Source organism: Saccopteryx bilineata, chromosome 4, assembly GCF_036850765.1.
Source record: "Saccopteryx bilineata isolate mSacBil1 chromosome 4, mSacBil1_pri_phased_curated, whole genome shotgun sequence".
Lineage (NCBI taxonomy): Eukaryota > Metazoa > Chordata > Mammalia > Chiroptera > Emballonuridae > Saccopteryx > Saccopteryx bilineata.
This window is the reverse complement of record NC_089493.1, coordinates 375,298-387,960: the sequence shown is the minus strand read 5'-3', so window position 1 is coordinate 387,960 and position 12,663 is coordinate 375,298. Positions and strand designations below refer to the sequence as shown.

General features: G+C 44.6%; 1 pseudogene; it reads right to left on the bottom strand.

The window, feature by feature from the left end:
- Positions 1-11,325: 11,325 nt before the first annotated feature.
- Positions 11,326-11,785, bottom strand: LOC136335117 (immunoglobulin heavy variable 1-3-like; annotated as a pseudogene).
- Between the last annotated feature and the right edge of the window lie 878 nt (positions 11,786-12,663).

Below are 12,663 nucleotides of genomic sequence, written 5' to 3'. Positions count from 1 at the left end.
CCTGGGGCTGGGGCTGCTCTACCAGAGCTGCAGGGGCAGGACTGGGGCTATGAGTACATGGAGCTCCCCATTTACATGTGCTCCTCCCCTAAGTGACAGAGAAGTGAAGTCCCTGGATCTATCCTGGACTCGGAGTGACAAGTGTCCTCCTTGTGAGAGTTTAGATTTTAGAGTACTTTGGATATTTCAATCATGTTAATTCTCCTTCTCCTTAAGGACTATGTGATTCTGTATTGTTGGCAGGTAGCGCGATATTGACGGGGAACGAGAGCAGAGGGGGTTGGTCATTATATTTTATTACAACGTGGAAAGCCTGCTATAGATAAAAGCTGCCACATTCCATTTAAATTACTTTGATAAAAGCGTATGGACTCCACAGGCTAATTATCTCATTGTGACCTCAGAGTCTATCGTGTCATTGAGCCCTTGGACCCGAACCCTTAAAAAAAGAGCAGTTTTTTGAAGCCCCGGGGGTAAAACTAATTCATACCCAGACTGTGGAGAAGGTGCTTCTGTTTCCACCTTGAGACATGCGCTGTGGAAGTCAGAATGAAGACCATAGCGGCCTGTCAATCTAGCATGGACGAAGGTTCTGATTGGTTAGTGAGAGAAATCAACAGCAAGCATGCAAAACCTTGATTAAACTGATTGGTTAGCTCACATCAAGCTCCTCCTTCCCAGCCTAAAAGTACAAACAGGGATTGAACAGAGATCTGGTCCTTCTCATTCTTTCTGCACTTCTCTCCGTCTTCCTGCTGAGAGACGCGCACCAGCCACGCTTGCAGCCAAGCTGTGTGTCTGACCGCTGGACGGCCTCCCGAGTCCAGGCTTTGAGCCGCGGCTGGACTGGACTGAGCTTTACGTGGGCTAAAGCAAGGAGTGGATTACAGGGACGGTCATCTTCATCCTGGGCTTACTAAAGACAAGGCTGGGCTTGTTCGCTGTGACAGAGAGGGGAAAGCGACATGGGGAACCTGTGATCAACCTTCTAAGTCAACCCTGAATAAGTCCTAGTGCAGAAACCTAAGCTGCTCTAAGTGCGGGTTCAATAACTTTTTTGTGTGTGTGACAGAGACAGAATAAGTCAGACAGACAGGAAGGGAGAAAGATGAGAAGTATCAATTCTTCATTGTGGCACCTTGGTTGTTCACTGATTGCTTTCTAATATGTCCCTTGACTGGGGGACTTCAGTGAACCTAGTGACCTTTGCTCAAGCCAGAGACTTTGGGCTCAAGCTGGTGATGCTGTGCTCAAGCTAGTGAACTCAGGGTTTCAAACCTAGATCCTCTGCCTCCCAGTCCGATGTTCTATTCACTTCACCACTGTCTGGTCAGGCCCAATAAAATACTTTTAATATGACACCATAAACGAGCCCCGCCACAACCAGCTTGGAAACTGATATCACTTCCACCCATTTGTATCTTCTTCAATTTTATACTCCAGTGTCTTTCTTTAAAATTTTTTACTTAGAAAATTAAATTTAACACTGTATCATCAATCAATAATAGTATATAGGTTTCAGATAAACGTTTCTATAGCATTTGAACTGTTAATTATGTTGTGTACCCATCATCCAAAGTCAAATCATTTTCCACCACGGTATATTTGTCCCTGTTTACTTCCCTCCCTCCATCACCTCCCTGACACATTCTTTTCTCTGGTAATCACTTCACTCTGATGTATGTCCATGAGCCTCAGTTTTATATCCCACATATGTGTGAAAACAAATAGTTCGTCATTTTTTATTCAGTGTCTTTTATTCTTTGTGTGTGTGTGTGTGTGTGTGTGTGTGTGTGTGTGTGTGTGTGTTTCTGAAATGAGAAGCAGGGAGACGGAGACAGACTCTTGCTTGCGCTGGACCAGGATCCACCCGGTGTGCCCACTAGGGGGCGATGCTCTGACCATCTGGGCCGTTGCTCTGCTGTGGCCGGAGTCAGTCTATCAACTGACGCGGAGGCCATGGAGCCATCCTCAGTGCCCGGGACAACTCTTCTCCAATGGAGCCTTGGCTGTAGGAGGGGAAGAGAGAGACAGAGAGAAAGGAGAGGGGGAGGGGTAGAGAAGCAGATGGGTGCTTCTCCTGTGTGCCCTGGCCGGGAATCAAAAGTGGCACTTTCACACACCAGGCCAACGCTCTGCCAGTGAGCAATCTGGCCAGGGCCTCTTCAGTGTCTTTTAAAAGTATGTATAATGATTGATTTTTAGAAAAAGAGGGAGTGAGATGCAAAGAATCAGCATCGGTTCTCTGTTCTAATTATTCATGCCGTCATTTGTTGATTTTTGTATGTTCCCTGACAGAAGATTGAACCTGCAATCGCAACACGTTGGGATAACACTTTAAACACCTAACGACGGGAAAGAGCCCATTCTTCAGTGCCTTATAATTTTCCAAGTATAGGTCTTTTACAATCTTGTTTAAATTTATTCTAGGTATTTTTCTTTGAAGCAATTGGGAATGAATGTGTTTCGTTAGATTCTCTAATTCATTGTTGGTGCATGAAATGCAACGGAATTCTGCATATGTGTTTTGTATCCCGTTGCCTTACTGAACTCATTCCTCAGTCTGTTAGTGTCCCGGAATAGTCTATAGGGTTCTGTATACACAGTATCATGTCATCCGCTAGCAGTGACGGCTTTACTTCTTCCTTTCCACTTTGGATTCCTTTTATTTTTCCTTGTCTTCTGATTGCTGTGGCTAAGACTTCCAGTGCTAAGATGAACATGAGTGGGGATAGTTGACATCCTTGCCTTGTTTCTGATCTTGAAGAAAATGGTTGTAGTTTACCCCATTCAGTATGATATCAGCTGTGGTTTTGACACATATGGCCTTTATTACATTGGGGTGTGTTTCCTCTATGTCCACTTTGCTGAGAGTTTTTATTGTCTGTGGTGCTGGATTTTATCAAATGATTTTCTGCTTCTACTGAAAGAATCATGTGGTTTTTACAACTCATTTTATTTATGTATAGCTCAATGATTGATTGTATGTAGCACATTATTTGATTTGTAAATATTGTCCCACTCTTGCATCCCTGGCATACATCACACTGGATGATGGTGTGTGACCTTTTTAATGTATTGATGTATCTAGTTTGCTAACATTTTGTTGAGGGTCTTAGCATCTATGTTTATCAGGGATATTGGCCTAAAATATTCTTTCTTTGCAGTGCCTTTATCTGGTTTTGGAATTAGGATGTTGCTGGACTCCTGAAATGAGCTCTGGAGTCTTTTCTCCTCTTGAAATTTTTTGTAAAAGTCTAAGAAGGATAGTTGTTTGTTGTTATTTGAATATTTGGTAGAATTAATCTGTACAGCCATATGCTCCAGGACTTTGTTTATTGAGAATTTTTTAATACTTCTTCAATTTCACTGATTATAATTATTCTATTCCAATTCTCTGATTTATTTCTGATTAATTAGAAAAATTGTACGTTATTAGGAATTTGCACCATCCGGATTGGTGCAGGCACTGTGAAAAGCAATATGTAGTTACCTCAAAAATTTAAAAATGGACTGCCTTTTTAAATGGACCTAGAGATTCCATTCCTGGGAATATTTTCAAGAACCTCAAAACACTATCTTGAAAAGATATATGAATCCATATGTTTGTTGAAATGTTATTTACAACACTCAAGATCTGGAAACAGTGCATGTGCCCACCATTAAATAGTGGACATAAAAGCTGTGGTACATTTGCATATTCAAATAATAATCAGCTTTAAATAAGCAGGAAATCTAAACTTTTACAAGAGCATGGATGAACCTCAAAATTATTACAATAATTCATGTAAGCCAGTCAGAGAAATGTAAGTACCATTTAATTTCACTTATATGTAAAACTATTGAACTACATTAATGAACAAAACAGAAACAGACTCATAGATACAGAAAACAGACTGACAGCTGTCAGAAGGGTGGGTGTTGAGGGGCTGGGTGATAATGGTTAAAAGACTAAGCAGCCTGACCTGTGGTGGCGCAGTGGATAAAGCGTCGCCCTGGAAATGCTGAGGTCGCCAGTTCGAAACCCTGGGCTTGCCTGGTCAAGGCACATATGGGAGTTGATGCTTCCAGCTCCTCCCCCACTTCTCTCTCTCTCTGTCTCTTCTCTCTGTCTCTCCCTCTCCTCTCTAAAAAAAAAGACTAATAAAGAAAAAAGTCACACACACAAACAGTGTGGGGCTGCAGGAGAGCAAGGAGGGAGGTAAGGAGTGTAGAGGGGATAACTGGTGATGGAGGAGACTTGCTTAGGAGTGGGGGACACACAATGCAATATACAGATGATGTGTGGTGGAATTGTGCACCTGAAACCTGTATGACTTTTATTAACCTATGTTAGCCAAATAAATTGAATTTAAAAATTTTAAAACAAAAAATTGTATGTGAATGTAGGAGGGGGATCTCTATGTTTCATCTATACTTGTTCCTTTTCAAACTCCTCACAGTGAAAGTGAAATAAGATGGCAGCCTCGTAGAGCTGGGTCAGAAACCTGTTTCTATGACAACAGTGTCTGTTCTTCCTCCAGCTCACTCTGTTATTTTCAGGGTTAATAGTCACATAGCATCTGAATGTTTAGTGTAAAAGGACATCGAGGGAGAGCCTTCAGATCAGCAAAATTGAACATGTGACCCCAAGCCATTTCTGAAAATAAGAGAGAGACAATTACTTCATCAGCATTGACGTGTTATAAAGAGTATCTAATTTAAGAAAAGAGGAGAGTGGAGATTTTTATTAAGGGATGAGTCACTTAACTGTAAAATTACTGTTGTTGTTTCTAAATGCTACGAACAGTCAGTTAAACATCACTTAATTTACATGCTTTTTACACTCACAGCGTTTCATGCTTCTCCATCCCATAATAAATTTCTGTGGGTCTTGTTCATGTGTCCATACAAACAGGGAGAAGTTATTCACCATCTTCAGCATCCTGGGACTGGAGGTAAATGGGCTCTGCAAGGGCTGATTCTCTATGCTTTCAAGAAATAATCACTGTCCGTTGTCCTTCTGTGCACCGGGACTCCATCAGAGGGAGAGGGGAGGAAAGAAGACACACACACACTTGGTGAACGTTAACTGCCCTCAGTGCTCTCTGGGGGCAGCCTTCTCCTCCCCCCTCCCCCAGTGGTTTCCAACCTCCTGTCAAGTGGCTGAGGTGTACACACCACACGGGCTGTCACTAGTCAGCCCTCTTTCAGGTGCTCCTGAGATTCAGGCACAACACAGACATGATCAGATACAACCTCTGGAATAATTGCAAAAGTGACAACTTGATATTGAAATGTTCAAGTTTCCATAAAACCTTAAATCTCCATGAGCAATGATCTTCCCTCTTTGTGCATGGATATCCAGTTCCTCACGAGCTCCTTAGCCATCTTTCTGTGACCTGGTGATGGAAGATCTGAGCACTTATGGGTTTTTCTTAATATCACCTCTATCTTGCTCCGGGCTGATGTGTTGAATCCTAAAAGGTTCATTGAGATTCCCAATTCTGAAGCTTCCTTCCACTACATCTGTTTAAGCTTCTTATGATCTTCAACCACAAAGTTTTGTCTGTTGATAGAACAGAAGACAAAAACTGCCCTTTAACATCACTGGAAGGGAATGAAGGAAATGCATGATGTAGATTTAACAACAAATACTGCAGCTAACTTCCAGGGAGTCAACCCTGATGTCACTACCATCTTAATCAGCTCTGGAACTATAGCAACAGACCAGAGCCTGGGTGTTCACACAAAACAGAAATTTTTTCTCACCCATCTGAACACTAGGAAATCCAAGAATAGATTCTGGCATATTTCATGTCTGGTGGAACCCATGTTCTGTAGACGGTCGATTGTCAGCTGTAATCTCAGAGGGTGGATGGAGGTGGGGAGCCTACTTAATCTTATTTATACAAGTACACCTTGTTTATGAGAACTCCACCCTCATGACCTAATCATGTCCAAAGGCCAGGTCTCTAAAAACCATTACATATGATATTGGGTTTAATTTGTGAACTTTTTAGGAAGACAAACATCATGTCCACAGCAACACCTAAAAAATCAAATAAAAATTTTACCCAATTAGAAACCTACTCCAGTAGGGCTCCCCAAACTGAGAATCCTCTTCATCCCATCACAGACAGCTGCCAGTCCACAGGAAGGTAACTTGGTCCCAGATTCCTTTGGTGTGTGAGGCTCTGAGACTCAGGGTACTATGATGACTAAACACTGACCCTCAAAAATGTCTAGATTCTTACTGTTGGGACCTGTGTGTTCTCTTATGTGACAGGACTTGCAGGGATGATTATGTTAGGTATGAATGAGTTCAGGATGTTGACAATGAAAATAATTCAAAATTATTTTGTTGGAACACCACTTTAATCAAAAGTTTTCTTTCCAATAAGAAGCGAACAAAAATCACATTAAAATATTGTGATCATTGAAACAAGATATTGGGGGGGGGGTTACCTCTCCCTAGTAAATGAGGATGAATAACAGAGCATGTGCCAGGGAGGATGGAGACATATGGTTGCTGGTCCTGAAAGAGGATTCTAATCATTATGATGCCAGCTGTGCCTGACAGGTGGATTGACCAGTGTGAGGACAGGTGACAGAGAGGATAGAGAGAGCCTGAGTCAGCACACAGGTGTTTGGACTGTGCTGGTTTGTCTACTTGTGAGAAATATTTCCAACCACAGGGAAGACGAGAGCACTGACGGTGGTCTCTCTGTATAGGAAGAAGATTAGAAAGTACAGTAAATTAGTGAAGGAGAAGTTTGTATAACTGTTAACATGTCATCTGAAAACAGAAAATGTTACAGGCTCATTTGATGACCTAAGGGGGAATATGAGAATCTAGAGACACAACAAAATAGGAAGAAGGGCCCCCGATGCAGCTGGGAGCTTTGAGAGGAAACCCTGCTCCCACAGGAAGCCCCTTCCTTCCCCACCTCCCTCTGCACCTGCTCCTGGGGCGGGTCTCGGGCTCCGTGGGTTTGGAGCGCCCCCTGGTGTCCGGAGCGCCCCTGCAGCCCGGCCCTCTCGTCCCCGCAGGGAGGTTTGTGTCTGGGCTCACACTGACTTCCCCTCGCTGTGTCTTGCACAGTAACACAGGGCTGGGTCCTCGGCTCTCAGGCTGCTCAGCTCCATGAAGGCTGTGCTCGTGGACGTGTCTGCAGTCATGGAGACTTGGCCTTTGAATTTTTCCACATAATTTGTGCTATCATAGTTAAAGGAAACCCACCACATCCATTTCAGCCCTTCTGAAATGGGGGATTGGTGGACCAGTTCCTCACGTCGTCACTGAAGGTGAATCCGGAGGCTGCACAGGAGATTCTCAGAGACCCCCCAGGCTGCACCAAGCTTCCCCCAGACTCCACCAGCTGCACCTCACACTGGTCACCAGTAGACACAAAGATGTTTTGGTCAGAAAACTCACACATCCATGGTTTCTCTCAGTAACACTCAATCACGTTCCCAGTATCTTGTTCTCTATCAATTATCTCTTAAAATAGGGGGGAAAAAAACAGAAAAGTCCAATCTCCGTGGTGAGTGGTCTGTGTCAAGCCCAATACAGGGAATGGGCACACCTGAGAATCAGGTGCTGGTCTCCTGACCCAGAAGGTTGGTCCTGGGCTGGATTATATAAGCAGAGGTGACATATTTTCATGTCATTCTATTTTATAGAGTGCTCTGGGTTGGAGAGCTATGCAACACGTGCACAAATTTCACTATCACAAGAACTGAAGCCTGTGGTGTATTTTTTTCAGCCATGATGAAGGTAACACTCTTCACTTGATTTGGTTCAGGGGAGCAGCAGTGCCAGTAGGAGGAGTACAGGCTCAGATGGTGAGCTCCACAGGAGGACACATGGACAGTTCAAAACCTATGTAATATTCGGTATTTAGTTATTGGAATATTACGACAGACATTCACTTGCACTGAGAAATGACTTATTTGTTTCCAGATTGATGTTTGCTTCCATATGTCTTCTAAGACAACCAAGTTTAACCACATTTTCTAACAACAAAATCTAAATCCTGTGTGGGCCCCAGGGCAGCTCCTCACTCCTCCCAGGAGAGGGGCACAGGGAGCATGTGCCCAGTGGCTGCTCTCTGAAACCCGTCCCCTGGCTCCTGCTGGGGCTTGTGACTAGCCCACAAGGACCAGTCCACTGCTGAGAGACTGAGGGTCCTCTGATGGACAACTGTGGTTGGGGACTCCCTGCTGGCCTGGCTGGACCTTCCTTCTACTGCGGGCAGTTCAGGAACGCTCATTCTACATTGCCTCCCTCTCCCTCCACTCAGGGTGTGACTTGCACTGGGGATGGATGGCTTCTCCAGTCCCTCCTGCCACTTAGTGTGTGTCGTCACAAGCAGGGTGGGACCTTGTTTTCCAAAGATAAATTAAACATTCATACCAACATAGTTCATTATTGAACCTGATTCTCATCACAACCAGACTGTCCCAACCATTTGAAAACTGAATTCATAATATGAACATATTTCTTAAGAAAAATATAATGTATAAAATAATCAAGGCGATAGTCAGATCCACATGGAAACAGGGCTAGGCCACTGTCACTTGTATTAAGTCAACACTAATCTAGTTGTTGATATAAAGCTACTTTACAATTTTTATTAAAATCTGTCATCCATGTCATCAAAGTCAGAAATTTACCCTAAATAGCCTGGTGGGGCTGATTCACACAGAACAGGACTGGGGTGGAATCGAGGAGGACAGCAGCTTCAGCTCTTCCCAACACTTCGAGCCTGGCCTTCCTGATGGCTGTTTCAATGGACCCTGGACTTTCCCAGCCAAACCCCATCAATGCTGTCCCCAGACCTTAAGCCACACATGAAGGTTCCCTCTCCAGGGCTCCCCAGAAACGCAGGGGAAGGAACTGACTCAGGGACAGTTTGAGCAGCACAAGGTCTCTCTACTTCAGTTTCCATTTTCACTAAACAAGCTCATCCCCTTTGCTACTAACAGTCATTTGTAATTCCTAATGTGTCCTCACGAGGACAGCAGGGGAGAGCCGTGCAGGGTGAGGGAGAAGTCCCTCCAGCCTTTCCCAGGTTCTGCAGGTCACACACCTGAGCTTCAGATAACGTCATTGATCCATGACTCTTAGACTACAGAATACAGATCCTGTATTTGAGGGAGAAAAAAATGCAATTGGAAAGGCAAGGGAAAGAACTAAAGACAAAGAAGAGGAATTAAGGACACGTCCGGGGTGTGAGATCACACACTGTTTGTCAGGAGAAGAGTCAGATATGAAATCAAATGTAGTTCAAACACTGACACTGTCTGGCCTCTATCTTGGCTTTGACACCATTTAAAAATATTACACTACTCAGGGGATCACAAGAGTTCTCCTCACGTCTGGGCCACACCAAATAAGGCAGTGGTCACCCAGCCCCCACCACACCAACAACCATCCTGTGAACACAGAGTGGGATGAGCTGGAGCAGCAGGAGCAGAGAGATGTCTGCAGGGAGGACAGACGGTGCAGACCGCAGGCCCAGGAGGAACACAGACAAGGGATCACAGGAAGGACTGATCTCCGGAGACAACAGCAGAAACCAACATCTACTATGGTCTCCATGGCAACAAAAGCCTCCAGAAGCAGCCTTGACTGACTCACAGGGAGTCCCACAGTGATGGTCTAGCAGGAGGTTACAGGACCAGCAGTGCTAATTAAGTATAAGCGTGAAGTAATGACACATGAACAACACAGGATGCCTGCACCCTGTCCTTTCTAGTATTTCTAAATGCTACACCCACTGTGAGGAATAGCCAAGAGCTAGAACTAAAGGACCGACTTTCAAATGGCCTTCATTGATGGGAGCACAGCACAACCAACAATGGAAATGCTACAGAAATGTTTACCTGACACCTGTGTACTCTGATTGAAAAATGTCACCTCATTACATTTAATTTCTAAACAAAACTAAAAAAAAACCAAATGACACTCATGTAAGACACAAGAGCTAGGATCAACAAACAGTGGATTTAAAACAATTCTGATCACTCAGTGACAAGTATAAAGGAAGAGGCAGGCAGATGTCAGGGTCACAAAGGTGACTGACTGCACCTGCATGAAGGAAACTAAAAGAAAGACTCCATCGTAAACGGACACAGTGACAACAAGAGCACAGACAGAAATGAACAGAATATCACTCAGCCTTTAAAAGGAAAATATTCCACCAAAGCCTAAAATACATTGAGTTCTGTGAAATAAAGCCATCTCTGGGAAGCAAATACTGGATAATTCCAGTTATGATATGAATTTAAATTATATTTCATTAGCAGCAGAGTGTGAGCAGCTGGATTCTGGACGTGGGGAAGGGCGATTGCAGGGGACGTGGAGCAGTGGAGTGCCGGCTGCCCAGGGTCCTGCACGCTCACAGGAGAGAACCAAAGATGGAGGCACCTGGAGGAGACAGGTGCTGTCAGGAGAGGTGCTGTCAGGAGAGGTCCAGGGATGGACCGTGACTGAGGACACGGTCCATCCCTGGAGCCTGGGTGCGTTTACTTCAGTGTGTGGAGCCATCCATCCCTCAGGGTCCTGCTGAAAGTGAGGGAAGGCGCCCCCTGCAGGGCGTGGGGTTTTCCACCTGGGAGTGGGCAAGCAAGGGAGGAAGCCCAGCCACACCACTGTGGTCCTCTGGTGCTGCGTGAGCACCCAGGACATCCAGTTTGTCATCTCTGAGATGGCTTCATTCACTTACAATCACTGATATCTACCCTTTTGTTATTTTCTTTATCAATTAAGAGGTTTTTTTTAATAAGTAACACGCCATTGCTGAATTTTACCTATATTGTTCAGTTGCAAATGAGAAGATTCTTGGTTGTTTGTAGCTTCTATCACACACAAATAACATTTTACATATATTTGTATTTATTTCTGTTTGACAATAAGAATTCATTCCTCTGAAACAAATACTTCAAGTGAGAACACAGAGATACCTGTTGTATTAATTTCCAAGAAACCACTTTGTGAGGAAAAAATAACAGAACGTGTACAGACTTGGTGACATAGAAGGCCCCAGTCACTGAAGATTTGTCATCTGCAAAGAGAAAATGCCACCTCCTCCTTTGTTGTTTGCAGTGAGTTTATGAGAAACTAGAGCTACAGAGAAGAAGGAAGAAGTGCCCCTGGATGCAGCTGGGAGCTCTGAGAGGAAACCCTGCTCCCACAGGAAGCCCCTTCCTTCCCCACCTCCCTCTGCACCTGCTCCTGGGGCTGGTCTCGGGCTCCGTGGGTCCGGAGCGCCCCCTGGTGTCCTCAGCGCCCCCTGCAGCCTGGCCCTCCCATTCCAGCGGGGAGGTTTGTGTCTGGGCTCACACTGACTTCCCCTCGCTGTGTCTCGCACAGTAATACACGGCCGTGTCCTCGGCTCTCATGCTGCTCAGCTCCATGTAGGCTGTGCTCATGGACTTGTCTGCAGTCATGGTGACTCTGCCCTTGAATTTCTGTGTGTAGCTTGTGTCACCATTACCTGGACAAACCCACTCCATCCATCCAGCTTTTGTCCGGGGGCCTGTCGCACCCAGTACATCCAATAGCTGGTGAAGGTGCATCCAGAAGCCTTGCAGGAGACCTTCACTGAGGTCCCAGGCTTCCTCAGCTCAGCCCCAGACTGCACCAGCTGCACCTCGGAGTGGACACCTGTGGAGAGGAGACAGGAGTGTGTGGAATTCCCCAGTGACTAGTCCTTGGTCCCCCATCAACCCAGGGACTGCAGAGCCCCTTGCCTGCAGCCACTGCCACCAAGAGGAAGGCTCTCCAGCTCCAGTCCATGGTGAGGGGCTGAGCTGTCAGGACTTGTGTTGGGGAGGATATGGCTGTGGGGGATGCTCTCAGGACACAGACACATCCATATTTAACTACTCTACCTCAACTCATTTGTGTGTTAATGAGGCAACCTATCTCATAAATGAACTATTGATCCCATCTGAGAGAAGATAGAGGTTTATCTGGGAGTCTCATGCTTCAAGTTCTTTTGTTTTTGGAAAATGTGTGTCTCCTCCTGGGTCTTTGAGCCATGAGATGAGACAGTGAGAACCTCAGCTGCACCTTCCATTTCAACTCCATTAATCTTACCGCCCAAACTTAACCTCCCATGCGTCTGCCTCTAGTAATGTGTTCCTGAGTCTCCGTGAAAGAACACCATTTTCCAGCTGCACTGCCCTCATTTTTGTTTTTATTCTCTAGACTCAGTTGCAGGTCATTTAAAAAACTTGAAGACATAGAATAAACTCAGTTATGGCCATGTATGTTTACGTGAAAATGCTGGTAAAGATTTGGAATAATCATGTTTAAGTTATATCATATTGATTATGGAAAACCTAGGTAGCAATTACTAATATGGAATTAAAGATATAAATAACATTGTGGATATAAAGAGCATTGTGTTCTTTGTCCATTGATTGCAGAATGAATAAATCATAGAAATTAACTCCTATTACAGGAACTGAATATCAATTTTAGAGAAAACTGGTCAGCCTTGGATATTCAGACTTAGATTCTCCATGAGGATCTGTTAATATGGACCTGGGACGTCATTCTAGTCAGAGGGCAGGAGGGGCAACATGTCGGTACTTTCCTAGCTCATAAATAGTTCATTTCAGGAGATTCATTCCATCCCTATCACAGTCCCAGTTCATATCTGCATGTGA